Source organism: Zeus faber (assembly GCF_960531495.2).
Source record: "Zeus faber genome assembly, chromosome: 6".
Lineage (NCBI taxonomy): Eukaryota > Metazoa > Chordata > Actinopteri > Zeiformes > Zeidae > Zeus > Zeus faber.
Genome location: NC_137201.1, coordinates 30,604,520 through 30,617,368, shown reverse-complemented (window position 1 = coordinate 30,617,368; position 12,849 = coordinate 30,604,520). Strand labels below are relative to the sequence as shown.

The window sequence follows — 12,849 nt, the reverse complement described above, 5'->3', positions numbered from 1 at the left end:
TTTATATTTTTTATTTATTAAGTTATTTTATATGTTTGAAAACAAGTTGTTCAAAACAGCATGTTTTTGTAAATGATGTGTGTTTTGTCATGTATGTCATTGCTTCTGCAACACTGGAATTTCCCTTTAGGGATTAATAAAATAATTGCGATAAACTATATGTCATACTATATGTCATTTTAGGACCACCACCATTTTTTTGCCACTGATATAATGATAATAAATAGCATGATAATGCAAGTACACCCTTTCAAATAGCAATCAAATTTTAATTCTTAAGACTATTCAGACATTGTAATGTGAAAAAATATTAAAATAATCTGAATAAATAAATCATAAATAAAATAAAAACACACAACCAAAGTATTAAATTAAATGGACTCTCGGGCTCAAGTAACACGTTATCTTCACCTGGTTCACTGCCGGGTGTGTGTGTGTGTGTGTTCAGGGTGAAACTCAGAGAGCAGACGAGGACAGAAGCAGACTGACTGACTTTAACTTACTTTAGACTTCACTGTTCAGGGTTGTTCGTGATGCCGTATTGCTGCGCCGTACTGTTGTATACTGTGCTGTATTATCCCAAACACTACCTCACTTTATTCACATTCACATGCCACTTTAATTCACATGCCACTTTAATGCACATATCTGTATATAAATAAGCATATTCCCTCTATCTATTCCATTTTATTTTTATTGTATTTTATTTTATTCTATACATTTTTATTTTATTCTATAAGTATTCAACTACTGTATTACGTTTTAGGAGTCAGTTAGTCGGTCTATTAGAAATATTTTTTTTTTTTCCTAGGACATATTGTGTGTTATCACCGGGTGCGTTGCATTACATTTCACTGCATATATGTATTAAAGTATGTATATGTATGTGACAAATAAAAATCTTGAATCTTGAAGCAGTGCAACCAGAAATTAGTGCAAAATGTGTCTCAGCAAAGTTTTAATGGTAATGTGTTATAATGTAAAATCGTTTAAGATAAGATAAAGGTTCAAGTTCAAGAGATTATTTGTCACATACATATACATACGTTCATACATATATGCAGTGAAATGTCATGACACCCGGTGATTACGCACAATAAGCTCTATAAATACTACAAAATACCAAAATGTGCGTAATCGATACTTTATTAATGGTTTACATTATATGTATTTGTGAATTGTGATGCATAATTCCTTCCACAACGTGTTTTTATTAACTTTGAAACATAGACTTTTTGTTACATTACATCATTTAGCTGGCACTTTTGTTCAAAGAGTGGTTATGGATATAAAAAACGGATTGATGTCATGAGCTTTAAAAAGCAGCATAAAAAGAAGTTTTGATCGTAATTTCCCACGTGACTTGAACGCAGCATCTGTACAGTGGCAGCGAGTCCAGTGTGGATTCCAGCGTAGATAAAACTCAGCCAGGGACTCTGATCGTGATCACTGTGAAAACTCCAAAAGATAAGGAGGAGGTCCTTAGTGAGTAGATATTAAGGGTACACAGGGAGTTTGTCTAATTGAGCCAGCACCCACAAGTGAAAGCAACTCTGCATGGCTAATGTCCAGTTTCAGCCTCTTACAGGAGCCAATTTAAAATGACATACCGCCCTGTCCATGACAAACTGCCTGCCTGACAGACAATGAGCCTTTGGTTGTCCACTGCCCTACTGTAACAGGCCTACCCTTCCTCCAGGAGAAGCTTGTATGGCGACAGAGGATGTAACACACAGTGTTAGTACACTGATCTTAAACTATACAGTGAATGGAACCTCACTTGTTACTGTTGGACTTCTCAAACTTAAGGATGTGCCCCACAAAACAAAGTGGTCTGCAACTGATCATCAGCATTGCATGTATGGTTAAATGCATCAAAATGCATTGTAATCGTTTCCAAATATTATTCAGGCCGTGTGTACCTACTGCTCTACAGGGCTATAACCTGTGCTGAGACCTGAGGCTGTGATGAGGATGTAAACAGCTTGCAAGGTAGTCCTGCATGAAGACAGAGACACAGTTTCCAAAACAGCAGGAATCCTTGGAGACAAGCTCTCAAGGGAAAAACATGCTGGGGGTTAATTCACCAAACTACATTAGCATGTGATAAGGAAATCTGAACGCTAACTTAACAGTATAACCATTACGATTGAGCGTTTCACAGATGCAGCGAAATGTGACCTCGGCCATCCGTCCATTTGGAGAACTACTGCATTACAAGTGTCCAAAAATATCGAAGAAAGCGCCACTTTCAAAATATATTGTGAAAATACAGCCATCTTTGGTTGTCTTTAGTCTGATGGAAAACTTGTCTTGAAATTTATTTGAACAATCATAACACCAATAGAAAATTTCCATAATTGATTTTTAAACAATGTCAAAGGTAAAATTACATCTTGCATAGCACACAAGCCCAAATTTATTGTGAGCTAGTGTGCTTAGTGTAGTGGTTTATTTTTACCTTTCATCAACCAAGGCCTTCTCGTATCTGCTTTAAGTTACAAATTATGCGAGATAGCGCACAGAAGAATCACAGTGCATGTAAATAATATGCCATGGCAGCAGAGGGGTGTCAGATCAAAATTAAGGAGAGGCGGAGAGGAAGAGAACCAGGTCCGACAAAGAGCGAGAGCAGTGTTCAGTACCTGCCTTCAGGGGCTGGTGCTGACAAACCGCTGCCGTGTGGCAAACAGACGCTCCCCGTTCAGCCACTGGTGCATACAAAAAGCCAGGACATGGCCTGTTTCATATTTACATAATCTCTTCCTTCCCTTTTTTTGGGACAGGGAGAAAGAAAGAGAAGAGGCTTAACAAAGAAATCTCAGAAAATAGGCCTTTAAAAAAAAGCCTAGTCACAGTGCAAAGCGTATCCACAGTTAGAGGAGCTTAGTGCAGTATCTGTTTCCCCAATATGCATGAGGACTTAAGGCTCGGGGAGAGATTCGGTTAGAACTCAGTGTGCTGCTGCCTCCTCTCTTCAATCTTACCAACCATTGGAGTTCAGTCTATAAGTTGGGTTAAAGTCCCTGTGAAATGAATATAGTGATTTGTTTCTACACATTATATATGTTAATTAAAGTAATTGCTGAAAACATGTGAAAAGACTGAACGATGTAGTATTGAATTGTGGAGTTAGACCGTTAAACTGTTTCTCACCATTTTTGTGGTCCAGATGTTTTGGCCGGGGCTAAATCATGCCCCGATGACATATACGAGTTCATACTTTGCATGGCCCCGCCCCCAACACTAAATAAACACCAGGTCTAAAATGGAGCATCAGTGGTGAAACAAGCTAAGCTAAGCGCCAGAATTCAGGATAAAAAGCTGTTTTAGGAATAAACACCTGGAGAAAAGGCATCTTCGGGGAGACAGTGAACTCATGCCAAGCTGATCCCACGGGTGCCTCCGGGTCCCCCTGGCATTGTGCCTGCAATGTCGCACAGTGGAGATTCTCCTCTCCCAGGCGGGAATATAAATCGGCGCCTATGCGGCTAGAGAAAAAAAAACAAGAAGAACCTGCTCCTTGGCCACGCGCAGAATCAAACAAAATATTCTTGTTCATGAAGTTCAAAATAATAAGATAACAAACATTATCAGCTGCAGCCTCCATATTATTTTAAAGTCAATTGACTCACTCGAAGCAAACCACACTGGTAGGATATTGTGTTTGGTTACATTAGCACACACCACACACAAACACAGGTGGAAGTCACAGGCCCACACACACCACCAGCACCTGCTTTGAACACACCCATGAACACCCTCCTGGTTGCATCCCTCTCCTTTCCTCCCTCATTTACTGCCCTAACTATGACAGGAAGAGACCACCTGCCCAAGTGCTGTTACAGTTTTCTGGCTGCAACTTCAATTTTGTCTTGGGCAGATTAACTCTGTTTTGTCAATACATGTCATCTGACGTTTCTATGTTTATGTTTTTCCATGTACATGTTGTTGTTTGGTTCTATGTTTATTTGTCTCACCCATGGTGACTTCCCCCCTCTCGGATAAGTGATTAGTTGTTTATAGACCAAAACATGGTAAGAGCGTTCTCCAAAGAGGGGGTTTGGCGGCGGTTCTGTGTAACAAATGACTGTGCTCTTGCCATCCCACAGGTCATCCACAGGACAGTTCTTGCAAGCATTTCTTGATGATAAAAGAATGAATAAAAAGTGGTATTGCAGGTTGAAGCAGAATGACGCGGTAACGCGATTTTTCAGAGTCCTGGTGTACACGCAGAATTACTAAAACAAGGATAAACATGTTGCGTGTTATTACTTTATCCTACAAATGAGAAGGCGTCTGTCTACTACCTGTAGTCCACAGGTAGTCCTGCCTCACGGGGTCTCTGTGGAGCAAAATCTCTCCGTGTGGAAGTTCCCAACAACACGGTTCCATTTGAACAGATTAAACACTGCATGTCCCTCAGAGACATTTCATCAACTTTTTAAACTGATACTACAAAATAAAAGGGACACGATTCAGACCCGTTGCTCTAGCGCTGCAAGTGTACTCCATGTGTGACGTCACAAACACAGATCATGTTTTAGACTGTTTTCGAATCCTTCAGTTTATGTGTTACGACTGGGTCTAATACTGCAAAATAAGGGAGGGAAACCGCACCGAATGTAGATGTATACAGAATACGTTTATATTTACAAAATAGAGGTGTGAGAAAAAAATGATTGTGTTATATATTGCAATTCTGCTCACAAACAATTCACAAATACATTTTTCCAGGAAGAATCCATTCCTAACTCTCGGTTTCTGGATAATATCATTCAAGTGCGCTGCCGACGTCATACAAGTGTGGCGCTGTATATTTAAGACGTGCGACAATGACCAGAGACCGTCCCGTGCATGTTGAACCCTCTCGGTTCAAAACAATGGGCAATGGGGGTTTTTTGAAACGGGACAGTCCCTTAACTCAGTTGTGTTTCAAAATGTTGTTTAATACATGTAGGAAACAAACGAAAATAAATCGATCTAAAATAAAAACAGGCATGGGAGCCTGCATGCACAGTTGTCCGGAGGAGGAAAATAAAACTCCACTCCAATTCTCTGAGTTAGGTTAATGTTTTTCATTTTCCATACAAGGAAGAAATGAAGGGTATAAAAAACAACAACTAAATCTTTCTCTGGAACAACAGTGGGACGCAGACCACGGGCGTTCCAACAGGCATCCTCCACAGTGATATGCACTCCACTGTGCAGGTTGTTTGCCAGAGAGGCAAAATGCCAGAGCAATGTGCCCTTTCTTTATTTTTTTGTAGAGTGGGAAGGGAGACCTGATCACTAGTAGTTTCTCAACAGCTTTAAGCGGAAAGGGCGAGAGCCTCCGCCCCCTCTCAACCGCCAACAACAAAACAAAACCCCTCTCAACAAAACAACATGCTAAACTGCACTTACACCGTTTCAAATGCTCTGATTTTACCTGCTGGATAGAACCGTCTTCTCATCAAGGTCAATCGCGATCGATGGAGTCGATTGCCAATAGACGATTAAAACGTTAATCCGCCCAAGCCTAGTTGCAACGGCAAGAGGAAATATTGTGGCAACACTACAAATATACAGACGCATCTCAATCGCCCCACCCGGAAGACGAACAATTGAAGCAGCTCTGCAAAAATGGGCTGTCTCCTGGTGTAAGAGCAACCTTATTTTTGGATACTTTACAAATGAGTCTAAATAAACTCAACTCACTTTACAGCAAGTGGGACAGCGGGTAGAGCGCACCATATACAAGGCTGAGTCCTTTCGGCAGCGGCCCGGGTTCGATTCCGGCACTTGGCCATTTGGTGCATGTCATGCTCTTTCTCTGTCCCCTGCCTTTCCTTTCTCCCCGCACTGTCACTATCTAATAAAGCATGAAAATGCCCAAAAATATTTCGTTAAAAATATAAATAAATAAAAATAAATTACAACAATGAAACAATAAAATGTTAAAAGTCAATATAATAAACTAAAATAAACACAACTCAGAAGCATTTGACTTGACATTAACGTAGCTTCAAATGTAAACCTTAAAGAGAAAATGTCAAAGGCAACGTCAAATGGCAATAAAGATAATTTTTCATTAATTAACATTTCAAAGCAGTAGGCCAAGTGATTTAAAGAGTAGTCAAAAGAAAATGCAGGCCACTCCTCCTCGATACGTCAGTTACTGGGATGGTAAAATGCAGAGAAATGCATTTCATTGCCTCAGCAGTTGTACTCTGTGCAATGACAATTAGTTAAACCGAATCTAATCTGAAATGGCAATCAATATCCCGACTGGATATTTTAGAACCTTGGCATGTCGGCAATGCACTAACATTCGGCTACTTCCGGTCAAATTCCAAAGTCCTGCTCCGAATGTAGATCGATATGGATGAAACTTTAACCATGAGATGTCTGTGACATCCCTGTTCTAACGAGATGTTAACCGTTGTCGTGTTCCAGACACTTTTAGACTGAAAAATGCCATGGAGAAAAATAATAATAAAAATCCGAACAATAACAATAGGCCCAGCCCTATGGGCTGAACCCGTAATTATGAAAAATGTAGAAATTGTATAGACTAAAATGTTCATTTTTACTCTGTAATGGTGTTATCGCAGCTATGATTTTCACAGTGTAGTGCCAAAATCAATAATAATGTAATACAACGTTCAATAATGTAATGCAACATTTGGTGTGTTTTGTTTTTTTTAGAGCTTAACAGATGATCATGCCAACAGTTAAGTTAAGAAATGGATAAGGGGTATACCACAATTAGCAGAAAACAATTTGACTGGCTGTTGAAAATGGCGCGTCAAATGGATCTGAGACTTGCAGTGTAACCCACCAAACACAGGCAATCTTATGAATTGTCACTTTAATACTGTTATCACACCAAAATTAACGGGTTTACCCGGGTTTTTTAATCCTGGATAAACCCGCTTAAAATAGGCAATTGATGCCTTTCCTATTGCCAGGAGGAATGCTGTTTTTTTCTGGTGCTTCACGTTCGTCGTCACGAACACACTGGAAAAGGGCCGTGTCATGGTTCCAGTGTGATTGGACAGACAACTTCAACAAACAATGACATAAAACTGTAAAACTTGAAAAAAAGAGCCGGAACTTTCATGAATGACCCAACACTACAGTAGAAGCAGCATGGAGCATCCGCGCACGGATACTCCATGCTGTCGGTGTGCGCACCGGTCCTTCGGCAGCGGGGAGCAGGGACCGGCTTGGAGCGTGGGGGTTCTCCGCTGCGGTCCCCACTGTGGGATCCCCACACTCACAACATTTCACACTAGCTCCATGTGGAAAAAAAGTCAATAACTTCTGATTTTGGATTCTAAATGGGATATGAAATGACAGAATGATACACATATTCCTGTCTATTTATGGGCCGGCATCCAGAATTTCAACGAGCGTCGCATCGCGCAGGTAAAGGGGCCAGAATGAGCGGGTCTACCAGAGTGTCCTATTCACATCAAAGCCGATCGGAGGTGGAGGCGATTAAAACCTGGGTCTATTGCCGGGTCATTTCAACCAGGACTAAGACCCTGGTTTTTCCCTTTCCCACTGGTGACAAATACCGATTGTTAGCGGGTGTTACTGGGTTTTTGGTGCAGTGGGAAAGGGGCATTAGTGACAGATCAAGGAAGTTAAAGAAAAGGCTTATGGCGCTGCGCTGTTATGGCCAAAGCATTTACCTTTTCAGGGAGCAAAGTATCATTTCAAATCAACAGCGACTTTGCAGGGACTACAATTACTATGACAGCATCTTATGGCCAACACATAACACATAAGTGAGTTGCTTTTTAATAGTGTCTCACTCATATAGGCATGAAAATAGGTTAACCTTATTTTGTCAAATCTCTCACAATATTTGCATACGGCGAATGGAATTTAAAGCCCCTTTCAGACTTTCACTGAAAACTGTAAATCTATTGGCAATGTTCCATATTGGTGTCATGTGGGAAAGATATCTGGTCTAAATGTTTGGGTAAAAGTCGTTCTGTAAATTTTCCCACTCTCGAAGCAGTATAATTTTCGTGGGAAGCACAGCGGGGAACCATCCCAGGCCACTTCCCGCTCACCGCCGCCGAAGGACCGGTGTGCGCCCCCGCGCACGGTGCTCCATGCTGCTTCTTTGTGTTGGGTCGTTCATGAACGATCCCATTCAAGTTTTACAGTTTTATGTTGTTGTTTGTTTAAGTTGCTGTCGCCTCTACTGTTTTATTCCCAATCACAATGGAGCCATGACACGCCCCTTTTTCCCAGGGGCACTATTAAGCACTAAGTGACAATTCATAAGACTGCCTGTGTTTGGGGGGGTTACACTGCCCAGAATTCCATTTGAAACGCCATTTTCAACACCCAGTCAAATGACTGTCTTTGCCCGACCTTTGCATTCTTGTCAGGAAAAGTGGATCCCGCCACCATCCATGAAAACAACAATGACGAGCACACAAGGTACAAATACATTCATACATGGGGGGACGGTAGCTCAGGAGGTAGAGCTGGTCGTCTAATAATCTAAAGGTTGCTGGTTGGATCCCAGGCTCCTCCTGCTAGCATGCTGTAGTGTCCTTGAGCAAGACACTAAACCCCTAATTGCTCCTGATGGCTGCGTCTGTCGGTGTTTGAATAATTGTAAGTCGCTTTGGATAATAGCGTCTGATCAATGTAATGTAATGTACATTCAATGAGCGTTTCTTATAAGGTGCGAGCAAAAGAAAAAGTATCAAATGTTTTTTTTAATACAGTAATGTTAGGAACTTCCACGTTGAGGTTTGAGGTTAGAAATGGTTCTGTTTAGGGCTTACGCTAAACTTGCTTAGGTTTAGATATAAGACTAAAATGGTAACGTCTGGGGGTGATGTTATACGGGGTTTGAAATGGTTCTGTTTGGGTATTACATTTGAGAGGGGTAGGCTTACGGATAAGGTTGGAAACAGACGTTTGCCAGCAGACGTTCAGCTCGAGCTGTAGTAGAAGCGATAATTAAATGTAAATGAACTGTAACGGGGTCGCCACTCTGCGTTAGCCATCTTAGCACACATGCTATTAGCACGCACATGCTAACGGTGGCTACGGTTACAGAACACAGCGTTGCATTGCAGGAGCGTCAACCAGACACTCCACAAACTGCAAGTGAGTGGTTGACAACCCAACTCACTGATATTATCAAGAGGCTTAACGCAGAGCGAGGTGTGGCGTAACGTGAACGAAACACAGTCAGAAACTTACACCAACTCTGCGCTGCGGCAGCCGCGCTCCCTCCGCTCCCCGCTTCGGGTTCGAAATGACGAGTTAGTGTTTCGCGCATGCGCAGACAGCCGGCTGTCCAGCGACGGGAGGGAAACGGTGGAGGCGGGACAATGCTGCATTCCATTCTGGCGGGAACTCGGCAAAATCCGTCTCCTGTTGGGAAAGTGCAAAGGAACGGCCCCGTGGCTCGAGCTAAACTGTAGTTGAACTGTAGCGTTGTAGTTGTAGCCCGTGCGCAGATGCTTGTGGAATTCCGAAGGTTGGCAGAAAAAGAAAAGTACAAATCTTCTGCGGACGTCTGTGTTCAACCCGAACAGAGGCGACAGACCGGTTTAGCTTGGGAGGAGGACTACCGAATCGGAAATACCGATTTCCGATTTCAACTGGAATGCAGCATTATTACATCGAGATAGATAGACAGACAGACAGTCAGACAGACAGACAGACAGACAGATAGAAGGCATCAATAATTTGTATATTTATATATATATATTATATGATTATATTATATATTTGCAATATATTATTAATCATATTTTTCAAAGAGAATGGAGATTTATTTATATACACGTGCCTGTGTCATCTCTTGACATTAGTGTTTTATGTACAGTATATTCTTGCTGAAAATATGAGAAACCTACACACGTACAATATATTTTGTTGCATGAGACGATGGCAAGCTGTTAAAATGCTTATTCCAAATAATACTTGTTTATAAGTAGCCTTAGTATTATTAAACAGACATGACACTTTATTCATCATCAGTGACTAAATGTTTAGGAAAACAAATTGCTGTCCAACTTTGTATATTATCCAGATCGAGAGCGGTTCCTCGATGTGGCGTCTAAAAAAAGAGGAAGCACAGCTCGCACTAATGAACAAACAGCCTCATATCGCATCAAACAAACAGTAAGTCACTCGTGCTAATTAACAGTCAGAACAGTGTCCATGTTGGTTGTGATGTCATATCCACATTCCATTAACGATGTAAAGCTCAGGAGCCTTACGACCAGATTAGCGACTACTTAATGAAATTGAAAAACGGCAAACAATCACAAAGTCTTTGATAGAGTGCGTAATACTGCCTTTATCTGCCCTCCCCTCTGCAACAACAGGAGGATCATTACTCAGCTCTAATGAGTTTCTCACTTGTCTTGGGGCCATGGTAATTTGCAGTAAATAGTGCAGAGAGAGACATCACAATGAGCTGAGCGCTGTGCCGAGCCTCCATGTGGTTTATGTTTCTCATTGGCCGCAGTGGTCACTGAGGGATATTACCAATAAACAACTATGTGTACCTGCCTTGCAAACTGAAAAAACAACGTGTTCCATTTACTCTTATTGCAGCCTTGGGGCAGGCTTATAGTGAGAGGTGCTGTTCATACAGCTTGCCCCGGGTTGACCTCCATGTCGTTGCGATGAAACTACTCGTTTCAACGCAAAATAAAGACACTGGACCACTGCGGCTTGAGACGTTTTATGCAAAGTGTAAAATGCTGCGGGTTTTTCCAAGTAAACACACTCTCATCCCTCCTTATTACAGACCGCAGTGTTGAGGGTGTCAAAAAGTGTCGTCATCTAATAAAGCAGGGGATACACCTGGTCCACATCGCTCGCAGCAAATATCACTCACAGTGACGGCCCGTTAAAGAACACCTTGAAAACTTTTATTTTCCGCCACCAAAGGCCCAGAGGCAATCAAACCCTTTTTCTTCGGCACAATTAGTTCCGTCGCTAGCGGGGGGCCAGGGGGTGCAGCCACATTCGGGCCTGCGAGCCCCAGGGATTTACATGCACTTCCACTGATGACTAAATGTGTATTTGAGCACTCAACTGTATCTGGTTTATATTTCAAACATAAATCATGGTCATGATGAATTACAAATGTGTAAACAATCGCACAAATCTAGTCATTAAATGAATATTGAAATCTGAAAATATGTGCGGTTGAATTCAGCTCACAATAAGCCAACAAAATGCAGATCTTTGAATAGTGAGTTAAAGCTACAAAAGAATACGTGGTAAAATATGTGCATATCATCATCAAGAACAGGGCTCACCGCCCCCTGCCCCCCACTGACTAACTCTCTCACACACACACACACACTGCTGCCTGCAATAATGTATGTGCAATAACACTGTACATAATGTCATAAGATAGTAATAATTCATATTATAATTATTAATTTTTAACCTCCATACCATCACCACAATTTACCCTCACATTTGTATATTTGTATATCTTAAATATCTGACTATTTATGTTCTGTGTTTTTGGCTATTTTTATATAATTGACATTTAATAAACATTAAACATTAAAGACATTACATTTTTTATTTGTAATCATATATATCGATTTTTTTATTATTATTATTTTATCATTTACTTTGTGACCATTCCCAAGAACGGTAGTCAGAAGAGAGGCCCTTGACAACAAGCACCCAGGATCTACTGCCGTGGTTCCATCAGTAAAAAAAACCTCAAAGAGAAATAATAGGACGGCGCGCACGTGGGGAGACACAGCAGGCTGCCCGGCACAGCGAAAAGAATACGATCGTCAATCTTTACTCCCAATCCCAGCACCTTCGGGGGGGAGAGGACGTCTGAGAAGTTGGTGGCGGGGATCTACTCGTCCTGGCCCACTCCCAGGATGTGCTCTATCACTCGCCGCCCCGAGCAGCGACAGAGCGTCCGGCGGAGCGGAGAGGAGGACCTCTCCGTTCCCTGGAGGTTCTCAGTCACACGGTGTTGTTCTAAAGAGCTGTGAGGCTCGGCCCGGTGATGGACACCTGTGTGCTCCCCTGCTGCTCCGCCCTCAGTCCAAACCATACATCCATCTGACAGCAGCTCTTTGGCCTTGCTCGCCACGGTGTCTACCATTTAAAAACCCTCCCTCATTTATTCACTCGTAATATATACAAATAACTGTTGGATTCTCTGTTGTATATACTAAGGTCCTGTCCACATTTATTGTATTGTATTGTATTTTTTTTTCCGCATCTTGGCCTCTCCCATCCAGGTGCAAACGGCGTTTTAGGTCACTGAAGACAAGGCTTTTGGAAAAGGCCTTCAATGGTGAAGATTTTCCAAAACTCAAGTTTTCCGTGTATTCGCGTGGAGGATCTTCAATACGCTGATGTCATCGCCTCAACTTTCACAGTTTTTCACACTTTTCGCAAGTCAGGTTTTATGAGATATTATGGTCCCCTACTGGCCTGGGGGGGCTTATGTGAGCGTTTGAAATCATTTTCGCGTTCTCGTGGTGCTGGAGAAAAATGTGTTTTCAGAAAAATCCGGACTAGGGTGACCACGTTTCGAAAGCCCCTGAAACCCCCTTTTCTTGTTTGGTTCAATAAAGTAACGGAGTGAAATTAAATACATTAAAATTATAACACAATGTTTTTATTTGCTTTATTTGGAGGAACCGGGCATAGGAAACGGCAGCCTTGCTCCCCCCCCCCACACACACACACACCGCTAAAAGCACACAATTCACAGCGTGTGAGTGGGCGTGTTGATGATGTTTCCATAGATAGAAACGTGATCAACACTCCCAGTCGCACGCCCACTTCTCCGGTGGGAATGTTCATGCATGGCTGCGGCGA

The 12,849-nt window shown here is 41.9% G+C and overlaps 1 protein-coding gene across 1 annotated transcript in view; it reads right to left on the bottom strand.

Moving 5' to 3' along the window:
* The window catches only part of pot1 (protection of telomeres 1 homolog), a 63,004-nt gene extending 53,754 nt beyond the window's left edge, over window positions 1-9,250 (bottom strand). The window contains exon 1 of the mRNA XM_080002718.1: window positions 9,223-9,250. The gene's annotated coding sequence lies outside the window, so the exon portion shown is untranslated. The remainder of the gene's footprint in view (window positions 1-9,222) is intronic.
* Window positions 9,251-12,849: the final 3,599 nt, after the last annotated feature.